Genomic DNA, 16057 nt, shown 5'->3' with positions numbered 1-16057 from the left:
TAAAGGCACAGTTGCTGCTGCGCGTCCACACAGGAATCTGTACATTATATGAAACTACACATCAACAGATACATTATGAACACAATGTGCAGCTTTAAAAATAAAATTCTGCACCAACGATTTAAAAAAATGCTCGTTGTTGATCTTTGTAATCTAATGTTTAAAATTAGCCTCAGACATTCTCAGTATATAGGCTACTGTCAAGTCTTAAAAGTATCGATGTCTCAAATAAATACATAAATAAATAGATAAATAAATATAATATCATAAAGAGCCTATATCTATAGCTAACATTCACAATTAACCTAAACAAAACATTGGTAAGAAACAAGACCAGGCCTGCTTTAAAGCATGCATATAAAGACCCATCTTTCTTAATCTGATATTATATCGTTACGTAACACGTGAAGTGACATGAGAAGCTGAAAAGCAGCGCAGCAGCCAAGTGACTCAAGGAATAAACACTTTCTACACACTCATGTTTTAAGTTTTAAAGATGAATGTCTTGATATTTCACTGCAGTGTACCTTGAAATATATTAGACCAAAATATCTCAAATTAACATTATTGTAAACGACCTATCAATTGTAAAATGTGTATATGATGGAGAAGGCTTCTGTCAAGCACTACCTTTGATATCCTGTCTTTTTCGGGATAGTTAACAGCTCCCAAGATACACTGAACTAGCCTATATGTGTCACTATACATGTATGTTACAACAGGTTTTATCTGGTGCAAACATAGACTGTTAATAATATACAGTCTATGGGTGCAAACAATAAAATGTGTTTAGGTTCCACCATAGACTGTATAGGGTTCCTCCCATCGCCCACAGGAGCTCTCCATGAGATGGCGCCATTGGCTCATATCATATCCACACACTTAACAGTATGTACAGAGCTCTGGTTAAGTTCTTTCACTTTTTAAAACCTGGCTGCTTTTGCTCAACGGCTGCAAAAGTCTGACGGAGGACTGATGCTCTAGACGTAGGCCTCTAGAGGGGAGTCTGCCAACACCACACAGATCAGGCTGTTCTGAGTGATGTTATTACTAAATTCCCATTTGACCTGGTCTTAACTAGGCCTACAAGTTGGCTCCATCTGTTCAATTTCCCTTTCCTCGTAACAACAACCAATGCAATATTCTTAAAAAAACATTTTCTTTCATATTTTATGATTAAAAATAAATAAATTACAGCTCTTATTTGACACATACTGGTGCTGGCTGGGAGCTCTCCAAGGTCCTGAACTAACACTGCTGGTGTTGAGTGAAGTTAACAGGCAGCACAACAAAAAGCTCTCTAAACAAAAAGCTCTCTAAACACTATAAACACTACCCCATTACACTGGATGTAATTATATCTCTGTTGCATAATCTAGCATGAGAGCGTGTTTACCAGAAATCGCACTTGCATATGAGAAGTAAAGTGGTTTAGTGTGTGTGATTATACCGTTTTCAGTAGGTCATAATCTGCCAGAAAAAGAACTAATAAACTCCTTTCAATGTCAAATAAGGCATGCTATCTTGTACCTAACACGTGCTAATCATTCTTTAAATTACTTCTTACATTTGAAATAGATTATTATCACAATAAAGTCTGTTCCTTGTAAATTACACAGATCAAATACACATCTTTTGCATATTTACTGCCCCTCTTTCTTCTTTCTCTCTCCCACTTTCTCTCCCCTCCTCCTCCCTTGCCATCTTCTTCCCTTTCCACCATCTATTCATCCCCGTCTCTTTATCCACGACAATAACAACATTTGGCCACGAGTCACCAAGCCCATTCGTTCCCATATATCCACATGAATAGCTCCTCTCCACCCCCCTATCGTGCTGCAGGAATGGTTTAACCCGTTACCCACAGTGAGCGAGACAGAGAGCACAAAGGAAGCGCATATACACTGGTCGTTTACAAGGGATATTTATGAAAGCTTGATGTAAACACGGAATAAAAACCGCAAGGCAGCATTTCCATTTCCCGTCGCAGTGGTCCATTATCGGCGTTCAATATTACATGAGGTAGCCTACCTACCGGCTAGCAACAACGCGTCTGTCTGGACACCGAAAGGCAGACAGTAAGTGTGAAATTGAAGAGGAGTTGAGCATTGTTTCATCTTCGCTTTAGGCTTTTCTGGAGTTGCTCACTGTTTTTTTGTAGTTGTTGTTTTTTTGTTGGACCGAGCCCGGTTAACTGAGATCATGATGTTGGGGTTTTCAAGCAAACAAATGGAGATTCTCTTCTTCTCTTTTTAAAAACAGTTTTTTTTTTTCTTTTTGGACTTGGGGATGACAAAGGAAACACACGCTAATATGTTGCATTTCTGAGGTGAGTTTTCTTTGTTCATGTCAAATTACATTTATGTTATGCTTGCATAGCACGTAGGTTTTTTTTATTGAATTGAGTCTCCCGCGTGCCACAAATAACAAAGACTAAAGTGTAACGTTTTGTCCTGTTATCTCCACCCAACAGCCTAGACGAACCACGTTCATACTGTTAAAATGTTTCGCAAGAGCTAATTATGTTGCCCGCAGCCTTATGTCCACCATCACTGTAAATTGCCTTTGGAAATTAGACACATGGAGGACAGCTCCGCTTTTGTTTTCCCTCTATTGTTTTCAAACCGTTGCTTAACGGAGCATTTGGTGCTCCAACACAAGGCACGAGCACTTCCAGACCTCTCAACGGTCTCATATCAGTGTCAGCCAGATAAATCCTTCATGATGTGTGGGCATTAATAATTAAAAAGACTAAACTCAGAATTTGATACCCTTGTAAAATAATTGGGTAAGACAGCGTGTAAACAGTGGGAGCCAAATTAATTTGCACTCACAGAAAGTCATGTGCACCCACATCCTATCTATCTATCTATCTATCTATCTATCTATCTATCTATCTATCTATCTATCTATCTATCTATCTATCTATCTATCTATCTATCTAGTAAAAACACCTACATTTAAATCTAATTTATACAAAAACAAAACCGAGAGGGGAAACATTTTATTTCTCTTGCTGGATATCTCTCTCCACCTCCTCTCTTATTCAGGCTACAGTAATAGCACATGAAACATTTTCATAATTAGTAGTTTGCTGTAGCAAAGAAGAAGTAATTATAGGCAGCAAGCCTGCTGAGCTAAGTGTGCAGGCATTTTTCTTTTATTTCCTTTGTTAAACATGCAAATGTAGGTTTGGTACCACACTATTCTGTTCTGAAAATGACACTGCTTCAACTTGTATGTTCTCTCTCCCACTGCTGCAGTTTAAGATGGAATTGTTCATAAATGGATCAAAACTAAACCATTTGACATACAGAAAATTGTAGCTGTCTGCTCTATATTATTTGGTGTAAATAATGTGTGTGTATGTGTTTGGTGTATGTGAGGGCATTTGTGCAGAGCTGTCCATGTGGTGCAAGGAGGAGCAACCTAACCCCCCCACACACACACCAACAAAAGAAAATAATTGTTACATAATGTACATACCTACCTTGATGAGGTGAGAAATATAGTGAAATACATAAGCGAGAGATGCAAAGAGCATAAACTCTCATTTTGCTGTTATGAGCACTAGATCTCCTTTTAAATTACAGATTATAAGGGACATTTTAGCCATCCATCCATCCATCTTCGTCCGCTTATCCGGGGTCGGGTCGCGGGGGCAGCAGCTCCAGCAGGGGACCCCAAACTTCTCTTTCCCGAGCCACATTAACCAGCTCATTTTAGCCATAAGTATTGAAAATCACCAGGCACAGTCAAAATGTAAAATGAGATCTCTTGAGATATAATGATGGATTTGAAGGCTGTGCAGTATTTGAATATCAGCTGCAGAGGAAAAGACGTAATGGGAAGAAGCATAAATAAGATGAAGTGTATGATAGTGTAAGGAAACCACTGTGCAGCCAGTTACTGACTTTGTGCTTTTGTTTGACATTAGAGAGCGCACTGGTGTCAACCCTCAGACTTTCTTACTTTGTAGTGCTATTAAATCTTTTAATAAGGCTCTCCTTGGTGTGTGGTTCATTTCCTGGGCTGAAATTTGAAGCTGTGGTCTTGGTTTTGGGAAATGAATAGCTCAATCAACCTGTTCAGAAGGTCTTTATCATATTTCTTTACCACCATTCATCAGATAAAAACGGGCTATGAATGCATGTTGTTTTTTTAGGAACATAGTGTTTATACAGTCAAATATTCACAATAAACTCAGTGTGCACCATGCTTTTTACTGCTATCAACTGTGCTGCTTCACTGGGGGTCACCAAGCAGGGCACTGTTACAGGAGTTACTGAGCAAAATGAAAGTGTTTAACATTTACTTTCATCTCTGATGATGTCCGAATGGTCCAGCCGACAATTTTCCAGTCAGAACACCATTCTTCTAATAGGCCCAGTGTTATGAACACTTTAGTTACTCTGGTTGACGGTGTATTCTGTTGCACTGTGCTCTTCCTACACTGATTCCTCCATGTTTGACTAATAACAGCTCTCAATATCGCATTATAATTTCAGTGTTGTGTAATGATGGGTTAGGTCAGTGTTTTAGATAAGATAATGTGGAGTTAGTGAGGGAATATAAATGTGACAGCATACTGAGATCTCAGCATACTGAGATTCAGCCCCACAATGAGGCCCCCCGTATGGTGCTTCGCTGATAGTTATGTAACCGTAACCGAGAGCCAAGCGGCCCTCAGACTTAGGACTTTGGCCAAAGTGACAGGCTCTGAGTGGATGAGATGTCTGGCCAGAAGTAAAAAAAATGCTGTCCATTTTATGGCATTTTACTGTTCTCCATAGCTGACAAAGGTGTGACAAATCTGGTGAGGGTTAGAGTTCCTAAGCATTCAAAAAGCAGTAAAACAATATCTTCATTTCTTATCTGAACTTCAAAACATCATTACACTACATTTAAAGGATATTTTCACTGTGGAGAAGAAAACCCTCACAAATATTTCAAGTAATTGTTTTTTATATTAGTGTTAAGATAGATTTAAGATAGAAACACTTTAGCAGATCTCAGTGTTGAGGTGAGGATGGGTACCAGAGAGACATCCATTCATGGATTGACCGTGTTGCTACGCAGTGTGGAGTACTTTGATGACAGATTATGTAAGTACAGTGAACATAAGATAAAAAGACTCAGACTCAAGGCCAAGAACAAAACGTCTACAGGGGCTTCTCTGTCTGACAGAGCTAGTCTGCAACATACCTCAGTGTTTTTGTTATATTTTAAAGATAAAGATTGATGGGAGGTTAAAGAGGGCAGGGAGGACTGTGAGTGAAAATGGGAGTTATTAAAACCATAGATATTAAGAGTGAAGTGAAAAGAGAGAAGGTAGGAGGAAAAGGGTAGAAGGGGACTTGGATGACTACAAGCACAAAAGAAAACCCCAAAGAATTACCATACAATGAGAAAAATGGACTTTCAGAAGAATAGGCAGGCAGGGTAGAGAGAGAGAGAGAGAGAGAGAGAGAGAGAGAGAGAGAGAGAGAGAGAGAGAGAGAGAGAGAGAGAGAGAGAGAGAGAGAGAGAGAGAGAGAGAGAGAGAGAGAGAGAGAGAGAGAGAGAGAGAGAGAGAGAGAGAGAGAGAGAGAGAGAGAGAGAGAGGTGGGGGGTGAGGGGAAGAAAAAGGTAAAGTCGATCCTAATCCCATTAATACACACCAGTACTGTCCTTCCCTTTGGCATACTCACATGCACACACACAACACACAAACATGCACACTGGTTTAAAGTACTGGTAAGATACATTGCTGTTTATTGTGCAGCTCACCAATATGCTGTCTGTGCATCCATTTAATGATTTGAGCAGTATTTACACTGTGCGCTGGTCAGGACGCGGGCAGTCTTATGAGAACAGTGTCAAGTTGGGAGGAACTAGTTTCAACCAGATCTAACTCACAGCGTGTAAGAACCCTCAGGCAAGTGTGTGTGTTAGTGTGTGTGTGTGTGTGTGTGTGTGTGTGTGTGTGTGTGTGTGTGTGTGTGTGTGTGTGTGTGTGTGTGTGTGTGTGTGTGTGTGTGTGTGTGTGTGTGTGTGCTTGGCTGTCATGTTGGTTTGTAGATGAAAGAGTCCCGTCTTACCATCTAAGCAGACACATCTGCTGCATCTGCCAACGTTTATGTTCTAGACGCATACTATATCTGAAAGTGTGCGTGTGTGTGTGTGTTTGTGTGTGTGTGTGTGCAGATGCAGAACGTTTTGTACATGTGTGTACAGTATGTATGGACTTTATGTGTTGACTGCAAATACTCTCAGAACTAATACTACTTGGAATAGGAAGTACTGGTTCATCTTCAGGAGAATTGTGGCTGATATTAACCTTAAATTTGGTCAAGGAATCGGTGAGGTCATTAGACATCCTTCTTTTGTAATACATACTAATAATGTGTCTATGTGAACGTGTGTGTCAAATAGCAACAAATAACTAGAGCAATTTGAGCCAACAGAGCCACAATTGAATGCAGTAATTCAGGACGAGTCTACAGAGACAGATGTGAGCAGCACAATGTGTTTGTGTGTTTCTGAATGTGTCCTGTTTTCACACCATCACACTGGTGAAAAGGAACCGAGTATACATATTTGCTGAAGAACTGCACTTATGAACAAATTTTACGTATACTTTACTTGAATATTGCATTTATACTTTATACTTCTACTCCCCTACATTTTAGAGACAAAAAGTGTTCCAATATTTTGCTCCAATATATTTATTTAAGAGCTAGGTAGCTACTTTGCAGGGTGTGATTTTGAAAAACCTATAATGAGCATATAATGGAGTTTTATACAGTACATAAAACTACCCAACAGTGTATCTTGTTTTAAAATTAGCTCCACCTTGACCAGATACAGCATTAAAATGACAAAATACAAGTTAATGCGTTATTAATAATCCAAATATTATAGAAGAATATAACATTGACAGGGGCCATTGCTAGTACTAGTATAATTTTATTTTTACCTTCGACAATTTGAGTATTATTTGCACATTGCTGGTCGGCAGCTGTAGGTCCCTAGTTTATGTGCATACAAGGCAGTCATACCTTCAGACGATAAAAATAAGAAGTCAATTTGAGCTTCCTTTTTTCCTTCACTGCTCGCTGAAAGCAGAAACCGCATAATCAAGCAGCATAAAAATAATTGTGAGAAATAAAGGCATAATGGCTTTGAAAGAAATGGCAAATCTGTTTACGCTGTTAAAAACAATATGTACTAATCTGTGTGTCAAATAGATTGTACTCATCTGTGCATCAAATAGATTGACCTCAGTTACCTGAATAACTGTAAAAGGACATTTTCTGCATTTTGAGTGTTCATTTTGATGTGCAGTCATACAGTTCTGAACAGCTCATGGGGGACATTTGGAAAGAGACAAATCGATCCATGTGGGATTGAAGACAAATTCAACGCTGTGGTGTAAAGTCGGTCTAGTGTTCAGCAGGAGAAAAAAGAGAGACAGAGCAAAGTGGTTGAAAGCAGCAGTGAGGATGAATTATGCCGGGAAGAGAGACGGTGAAAGACAGAGAATGAGCTGTAATCTGATGAAAGCCTCTTTACTCCCCTGTCACCTCACCTCCAGGCCACAAGCAGTGACCAAGGCTTAGATGGGGATCAATGCTGAGGCCACCAACATGCGGATGGAAACGCACACACACTCTTCATATCACTTCATTTGAAGCGCTCCAAGGCTGCCCACATTACACATGCAACATCTGAAGAAACACCTGAGATCACTGCGCGGCAAAGCAGTTTCTGTTCATACTTTGTTGTTGTTTGCTAAATGGATCAATGGATGGATGAATATATGAAAAGGGATTGGGTGAGAGAATGATCAGCTAGAAATGAGGACAAGCGGGCGGGAAAGACAAACACACGGTGACAGGAGAACTGGGAAGTACACAGAGACGGAGAAAGTCTAAACGCGAAAATGAAACAAAATTACCCAAGCGGCTCAAATAAAAGAAAAAAGCGAAAAGACATGTTTTCGTCAGTAGCAGGACCTTCATCATCTCTCGTGGCTGATGATAATGGTGGTGGTGTCGGCGGCCATGGCAGTGAGGAGGAGACTCAGGAGGAGAGGGACAGAGATGAGGGAGTGAGAGTAGAACCTGCAGTAAACAGAACTCTCCTTAAAACACTTTGGCCCTTGATAAAACTGAGCCAAAAAATGGAGTGGTGGACAAACTGTTGATGATAACACTACAATAATAAAAGACGTAGGCATGCTTTACTGTATGATTGCATTAGTAGCCTAGATAAACGTTGCACATCATGCAAACGTTAACGAGAATTGTAGCTTTTCTATCTGCTTAGGCAGACAAAAACTCATGATAGACCTCTTCAAATTAAAGCACAGGGCCTCTTGAAATGATAAATAAAAAATATACATATCTACAGTGTATACATATATATATATATATATATATATATATATATATATAGCTTGTTTTATGATTCATGAGTAGTATACTGTTTTATTGTATTAATAAATGGCACTTTTTTGAAGTATTTAATATGTCAACTCTCTGATTCTTGCTTACTCATTACATGGCGTTAGTAGTTTTAAGGAGTAGGAGTTGCTATACATATTCAGGGGAGAGCAAGGACAGGTGGTATTTGTGATCTTATGTGGTGGGCCAGTCTGGGCCAAAATGCCAGGTGCGATTTTTGGTCCCAGTCCGTCCCTGTCAGTCAGTCACTGTGGCTCAAGCAGAGAGGAGCTTTTCCAAACTAAAGTTGATCAAGTCATACCTGAGGTCACCATGTCCCAGGAACATTTATGTATATAGTGTATATTTATTTTAAGTTCTGATAACCTATACTGTCATATTTTGTGCAGAATTGTGTTCATTGTCTTTTTGCAATGTTGGAGGTGGAGACTGTGCACCTTAAAAAGTGTGTTTCCTATTGTAATTGCAATAGTTAAATAATAATAGTTGTAATAATAGTTAAATTAAGTGTTTTTTTCAAATGCTCTAATGAAGGATTTGTGCAATTGAGAAATATAATTTTCTCTTTCACTTATGTTGTTGGGGCGCGAGGGGGTCTCTCAATGTGTAATTCAATGTAGAAGCGCCCCTGGTCTCTGGGCATACTTTTCTCTCTCTGTGTTTTGTTATTGTATGTGTGTGTGTGAGTGGGCGGGTGCACAAGGGGTCTATAGGTCACTCAGACATCTCAATAGGCCTGTAGCTCAAAGGGAGAGCAGGAGAGTGTGAGTAGAAAATTAACAGCTCCTATTCAAATCACCCTCCTGCATTGAAACCTAATGACCCGAGCAACCAAATGACCCAGGCCGAGGGTGTTTCACTGTGAGTGTCCTCTAGTTTAGTTTTATTTTACAGATTAAAAAAAAAGGGCAAATGAAATGCATGGTGTATGCATGATGGAGGGGGCAGAGAACTCAAAGACCTTATCTGGATGCAGATAAGGAAATTATAAACTAAAGACTGTTAGCAGTGAAAGGCATTTCAACCGTTTGAAATTGTGACCAAATTTGTTTTTGTTAGCCTACCCTTTAAGCATAAAAGCAATGACTTAATTTCTCAATTTGGCAAGGAAATGGCCTTAAATAGCACTTGACAACATAGGTGTGGAAAATAGCGTTATCTACATTTCTTGCATTTATTTATCTAAGGAGCGGTACAGATTGTGCCGTTATATTGCATTTAGGAATATTGGTAATGTCTTTACTGGTGTTCACATTTAACATTAGAATTTGTATTTATTTTTTATCCAATAATTTTATCAACCACACACTGTAAGATGTGATTAAATATCAAAAAGAAGGAAATGCACAGAAAGGCAATTGCTTTGAAAACAGAGAGTACAGAGGCTACCAAGAGAGGCAAGGGCAATTTCAAAAAAGAATTCTTAAGGTTGTAAAGCAAAATTACAGTAAGATAAGGATGCTGCTTCTTTACAGTAGATACAGCAGTTTGCAGTCTAGGCATTTCCAATAGAACAAGGCTATTTGTGCCTTTCTGGTTACTATGCCAACTGACCACAGAGCTAGTTTAGTGTAACTGCACAGTTAGGCCTGCAACAAATTATTACCTTCATTATAAAAAAAATTGTCAATGAATGTATTCATTATTTATTCTATAAAGTGTCAGAAAATAGTGCCTAATTACAAGTTCCCAAAACCCAAGCTCTTAAAATTGCTAGTTTTGTTCAACACATAATTTAAAACCCCCAAATATGCAATTTGCAATGACATAAATCAAAGAAAAGCAGCTCACATTTGAGAAAATGGAAACCGTAAGTGTTGGAACGTTTTCCTTCATAAACAACTTACATGATTAGCTTCCCAGTTTACTTCCCGCTCTTGTGGACATTAACAAAGCTTTGTGTAAGCATTTTAAACAGCACACATGTTGGTAACTATTGTAGGAAACTGGTAAGTGGTACAAATGCTGTACACTACTGCATCACTATCAAAACTATTGCCACAGTAAGGAACATCCTCCCAAAGGTCACCAGCATTACAAAAGTACTGTTCTTTTCTCAAGGCACTGTACTTATAGAGCTATCACATCTCTCAATGTTGAAATAAAGATCAGTGTCCTTTTGAATATAATGATAGAACTGAGATAATTTTAGGTTATCTCTTAATGGTCTGTGGAACAAAAGTAATTGCACTGGGATTTATTCCCTCAATGTCTTTATTCTACAGCAGATTGTATGAGCATATACTGTATGCTACATAGGACTGTTATATTTCTTTTAGGTCAGATCTGTCTTGAGTCTTAAGCAGATTCAAAATCTGTAAGTCTCTTTCTGCTTTCCTGACCACACACACACACACACACACACACACACACACACACACACACACACACACACACACACACACACACACACACACACACACACACACACACACACACACACACACACACACACTGTAGTAGTCTCTCCGGTGACAGATGGGCTAGATGGAAACAGTCATCCTGTTAGTAACCATTACATCAGCAACACTGTTACTTAATGTCACATGCACATAAATGCTCTCCCTCTCTCTGTCTCCAAATTGGAAACGGAACAGAAGAGCAAAGGTGCCGACGGATAGTAACCATGACATGGCTATCACTGTCTCTCTGTTCTGAATCAAGATCCTAAATCTTATCTGGGTATGAGTCTGTGGCTTACAGTATGCACAGACGATTGAGCACATGGATGGTCAGACAAAAAGACAGGATATAAAGCCAAACAGACTGCAAGGAAGTCTGATATATACCCTTTTAGAAGTGTGAGTCAGGAAATACAAAGACTGTAAAAGTCAGATATTTCTAGTCTGTGGATTAAACACCAGCTACCCAGAAGCAAAGACGCATTCCTGCTCTCTAACGATATGTTAATAAACAAGTGTTCTGGTTTATTAATGTTACATACATTTGCAATTTCCAGTGTTGATTAAGAAAGTAGTTGGACATTTGTCTAGCGTGGAGGTTGGGGTGTGGATGGCTATGTAAGGATTTGCCCTGAACACTGGCAGTCATCATGTCCTGTTTTAGTTTAATCATAATCTGTGTTTACATTAATATTCATCCTCTGGGGACCAGGAATGTCTGTACGAAATTGGATCAAAGTGGTGGATCAAACACACACCTGACAAACAGATATTGCAACCCCTATTATTAATAATAAATAATGTATGTGGCCATGTGTTTCCCCTGCAAACAAATGTACTACTACTGTAAAATATTACAATGTGGATGCAACTCATAGGAGGAAAGGTTGCTCTCTCTACAATCCTGTGATTATGTCTGTAATATCTTGTTAACCTTGCCAGGGTGAGATGGCTTGCTATCTCGGTAATAGCTTTAGGTATTAGCAAGGTTTACCTTTTAAAGCATTTCACCTTAGACTAACCCAGGCTAAATCTCCATCCTGCTTTAGCCTACTGAACTATAACCTACTGTACTCCCTTTCCTCATAGGTTGTATTGTCATTTATCCTCACACAAGTTATCTGATACATAAATAATTATGACATTAGTTACAGTCTTGATGTAATATTTAGTCTTATTGGTTGAGTTGTAGCCTACACTTAGGTACATTTAAAAATCAATATCACCACTTCATACCAGTTAGGAGAAAAAATTGTCCATTTAAACCCTCTTAGAGTACAAAGGACATAGATAGATAGATAGATAGATAGATAGATAGATAGATAGATAGATAGATAGATAGATAGATAGATAGATAGATAGATAGATATCCTCAATTTCTGCTACCACCCCAATACAATAGCATTGAATGGATTTTTATTTGTGAAAAACTTCATAGTTACTCTTGACTATCCACAGAACACGCTGTCAGTTTTCTGGGGTTCATTTCTTCGGCAGAAAGTAGTTCCAGAGAAAAATGTTTAAAGCAAAGGTCTGTTTATTATCCAGAGTAATGACACAAATGTTTCTTAAAGGCACACCACTGTTGAAATATTTTGTATCGTATTGGAGCTTTGTAGGAATCATGGTCAGATTTTTTACTTTGGCAAAACAACAAGTTCGAGAAAACCAAGAGATGCTACCGTGTTGATTTTGTAATGCTGATACACATAATGTGATGAACACTTTCAAATACACTCTTTTTGCTCAATACAGTATACATTCTTAAGAAGAGTGAACCTACCTTCACATCCACGGCTTTAACTTGCTATCACTTCTGTTGTGTTGTCATGTTTTTTTTTTGCAAAGGAACTAGTTAAACCAAAGTCTGGTTTTGTCTACCTTTGAAAATGTTAAAAAGGCAGGAAGCTGACCTGAAGTTGCCAGGAGGAAAAAAGATATACTTTCTTTTGAGTTTTTTGTCAAGTCAGACTCACTGTCTTTGAGGAAACATTCATTTAAACTTTGTTGTTCCCTGCAAACACACATTTGAAAAGAGGATGCGGTTCCTAACCTGCAGAGACTTTATAATTATGTGAACGTTTGGGTGTCTTCATGTCTTTCTGTTTGTGAACTGTCTCCATGTCCAAACATTGCTGCTGATCTTGCTCGCCTTCTTTTCTCCAGGCCTTTCTTTCCTTCTGCCCCCCCTCTCTCTTTCTGTCCAACCCATCCAATCCCCACCCTGGAGAGCAGCTTGTCCTCGTTCTGGTGATGCTCTGTCGCCACCACTCAGTGTGGGGCCTCTGAAATATTCATGCTGACACACATACACAACACACACAGGCACAAAACCTTTAAAACCCTTCATCTTTTTTTTTTTCCTCTGTCAGTCTGCCCATATCAATAGAATTTAGAAAATATAATTTATCTTGCTGCAGGTTTGGGGAGGAAATGCTTTACACACATGCAAACACATACACTTCCCAGTTAAGGCAGAGACATCTTCACTCCTCTTCACATTCCTTTGAATTTCTGCAGAAAACAGTTTGATATTTACTTCATACTTTTCAGTTTGCATTTGAAATTATAATCTAGTGTTCCAGTACATAATCTGGTATTATACATAGTGATAAATCATTTAGGGAGCAGCATTTCTATGTCGCTATAAGTTCATTGGTCTGTATAAGTCGGCACACTCGTAGAGGTGAAGGTTAAGTCACGCTGTACTGAGTGGCAAATACACTTTGGATGCCAAAGATACAAGCTGGCATACAGCAGAAGAAATCCTAAAACCCTTATTACAGTGCCACTGTGTTCAGATTTGATCTGTGACCTCAGACTGACTACTCATCTGAAAAGAAGAGGAACAGAAGCAGAGAGCATATCAACACGCAGAAAGGTTATTACACTGCCAGTGGTTTTTGATATGTAACCTAACATTATTGGCCTGTTGGGCTGACGGAGGCATGCAAGCAAGGAAATGGCTTAGCAAATCATCATGTGAACTATTTGTGTCAAAGGGGCTCTGTGATGTGATTCAGTGCTCCCTATTTGTCAGGAGGGAGGAAAAGCGAGCCGGTGAAACAGCATTTAGATGTTGGTTTCACTGCAGAGTTTACATACTAAAGCTCTCAAGTGGAGATGATGGAAAATCAAACCCTGTGCTGTGCAAACTTGTGTTGCTACATATGTGATTATTTAGATTTTTCGGAAGTATCTTACTTTACTTTGGACGGGGAAAAAAAGTCATTTCATGAACAGGTCCATATGATATCGTATGAAAAGTTATGCACCCTAAAACGTATGATAAGATAAAAGATAAAACTAGCAGACCTCCGACTGGTCACGTGACATCGGCTACAGAGCTCTGTGTTACAGAGTGGTAGTTGCTAGCTGTTTAAGCCGCTACAGAGCTTCATGCCACATACTATGGTGCTCCGCATTGTGCTCCGTCAGGTCAGCGGTAGTTGGCGGTAGTGATGGTCAAATGAAGGTTTGCGAACCACTGTCTTTATTTTCTGAGCTCACTAGATGGCGCTCTCTGTTCAACAAAGGGTTGGAAACACACTGAATTGCCATTCCTTTAACTGTGGGCTGGGTAGAGAACACCGCGAGCTGCCAGTCGTGGTGCTTTGTCAGGTCAGCGGTAGTTGGTGGTCTAGTTACCCCAGGATAGGTGATTATGTGCTGGGTACAGAGCACCGTGAGCTGCCCGTCAGGGTGCTTCATCAGGTCAGCGATAGTTGGTGGTCTAGTTACCTCAGAATAGGTGACTGTGCGCTGGGTACGGAGCACCGCGAGCTGCCGGTGAGCGTTATGCGGCAACAAAAATTAAGTTTAAAGGCACCAAAACGACTAAGTTTAGGAAAAGATCGTCGTTTGTATTAAAACAAACACGCATTTCCTGGGTGAAAGTTTTCCCCGGGAAGCGAACTCCCCTCCCTGCCTTGTAAGTGCTGCATGTTAACGCCCACCCCTCCTCCCCGACAACCTCCCTATGTGGCCAGCCGCGTTCTTGCGGTCAATGTCGTGCACACAGCAAAAAAGTGCTTAACCTTTCGTAGCTTTTCGAATGTATGGTTCATTGAGTGTCACCACATGTGCCAACTAAAATGTACATTTTATGAAAACTGTACTGAACACTCTTTTCAATGTTATAATTAGATCCATAGTTTAGTCTCTACAAATCAGGTTTTTGCTTTGACTGAACCATAACCTTCAGATGTATTATTGCTTGTTTACCGCAAAGAGAAACAAACTTTAATACAGACCTGTTCTTCTGTGTTGATATTAATTTACATGTTTTCTATAATCCCATGATAATTCTGTCTGATTTTGAATTAGTACTAGACTATCAATCACACTTGCAAAAATGAGCACATCTGAGACATATATAAATAATGTTAACTTACTTACTTACTTACTTACTTACTTACTTACATCTTTCCTGCAGATTCTTCAGGATTGAAGACTATTACTGTTCAGTGTGAAAGTATACTCCAAATAATGTTTATTTTTTTATAAACATAAACCTCACTGTAGGTTACTGTAGACTTTATAATTTGATCCGTCCAAACTCAAAGGTTGTTTGGCAACTGGTAGTAACCAATATACCTATAAAATTAAACGTCAAGGATAGGAATGTTATAATGCACTAAGTTCAGTGGATACCCTAATAAATTAGTGAATTATAAAGAGGCACTAGCTGAATAGGGTCAGAGGTCAGAACCATCTGCTGCCAGGAGCCTCAAAGAAACCATCACAGATTGGCTCTTAACATGCACATTCCCATGGAGATGAGCCCCACTTCCCATTTGCATGGTCCTTGTACCGCTGCTGGTTGTTATAGCAACAGACAGGACGTGACATTGTTGCTTAATGTGCTGTTTTTTCTTCTTTATTCTGACCTTATTTTCTAATAATGTCATCTCTCTGTGGGTGTAACAGTTAACAAAGGTAGTGTCAGGTCAGAATGCGAATTGACAAATCAATTAATAATTTCTTGTATGCCTCTGCGACAGCCTCCCATCCATCCTATTCCTGTAAACTCAACATCTCAGGAACATCTTGAAATTTGGCACAAACGTCCACTTGGACTCAAGGATGAACTGATTTGAATTTGGTGGTCAAAGGTCATGGTCCCTATGACCTCACTATACACATTTCTGGCCATAACTCAAGAATTCATATGCTAATTATGACACAATTTCACACAAATGTCTAATA

At 39.3% G+C, this 16057-nt stretch overlaps 1 protein-coding gene across 4 annotated transcripts in view; it reads left to right on the top strand.

The window, feature by feature from the left end:
- Positions 1 to 1822: 1822 nt before the first annotated feature.
- Positions 1823 to 16057, top strand: part of tmem198a (transmembrane protein 198a) — a 37220-nt gene continuing 22985 nt past the window's right edge. For 2 of the 4 annotated variants that reach the window (XM_039818512.1, XM_039818513.1), the window contains exon 1: positions 1823 to 2329. The gene's annotated coding sequence lies outside the window, so the exon portion shown is untranslated. Of the gene's footprint in view, positions 2330 to 5642; positions 5904 to 16057 lie in introns of those variants that run through there. The other 2 variants (XM_039818514.1, XM_039818515.1) reach the window with 2 other exon arrangements.

The sequence above is a fragment of the Perca fluviatilis genome, chromosome 12, assembly GCF_010015445.1.
Source record: "Perca fluviatilis chromosome 12, GENO_Pfluv_1.0, whole genome shotgun sequence".
Lineage (NCBI taxonomy): Eukaryota > Metazoa > Chordata > Actinopteri > Perciformes > Percidae > Perca > Perca fluviatilis.
Note: the sequence above shows the minus strand (reverse complement) of the source record. Positions and strands in the feature narration are given on the sequence as shown.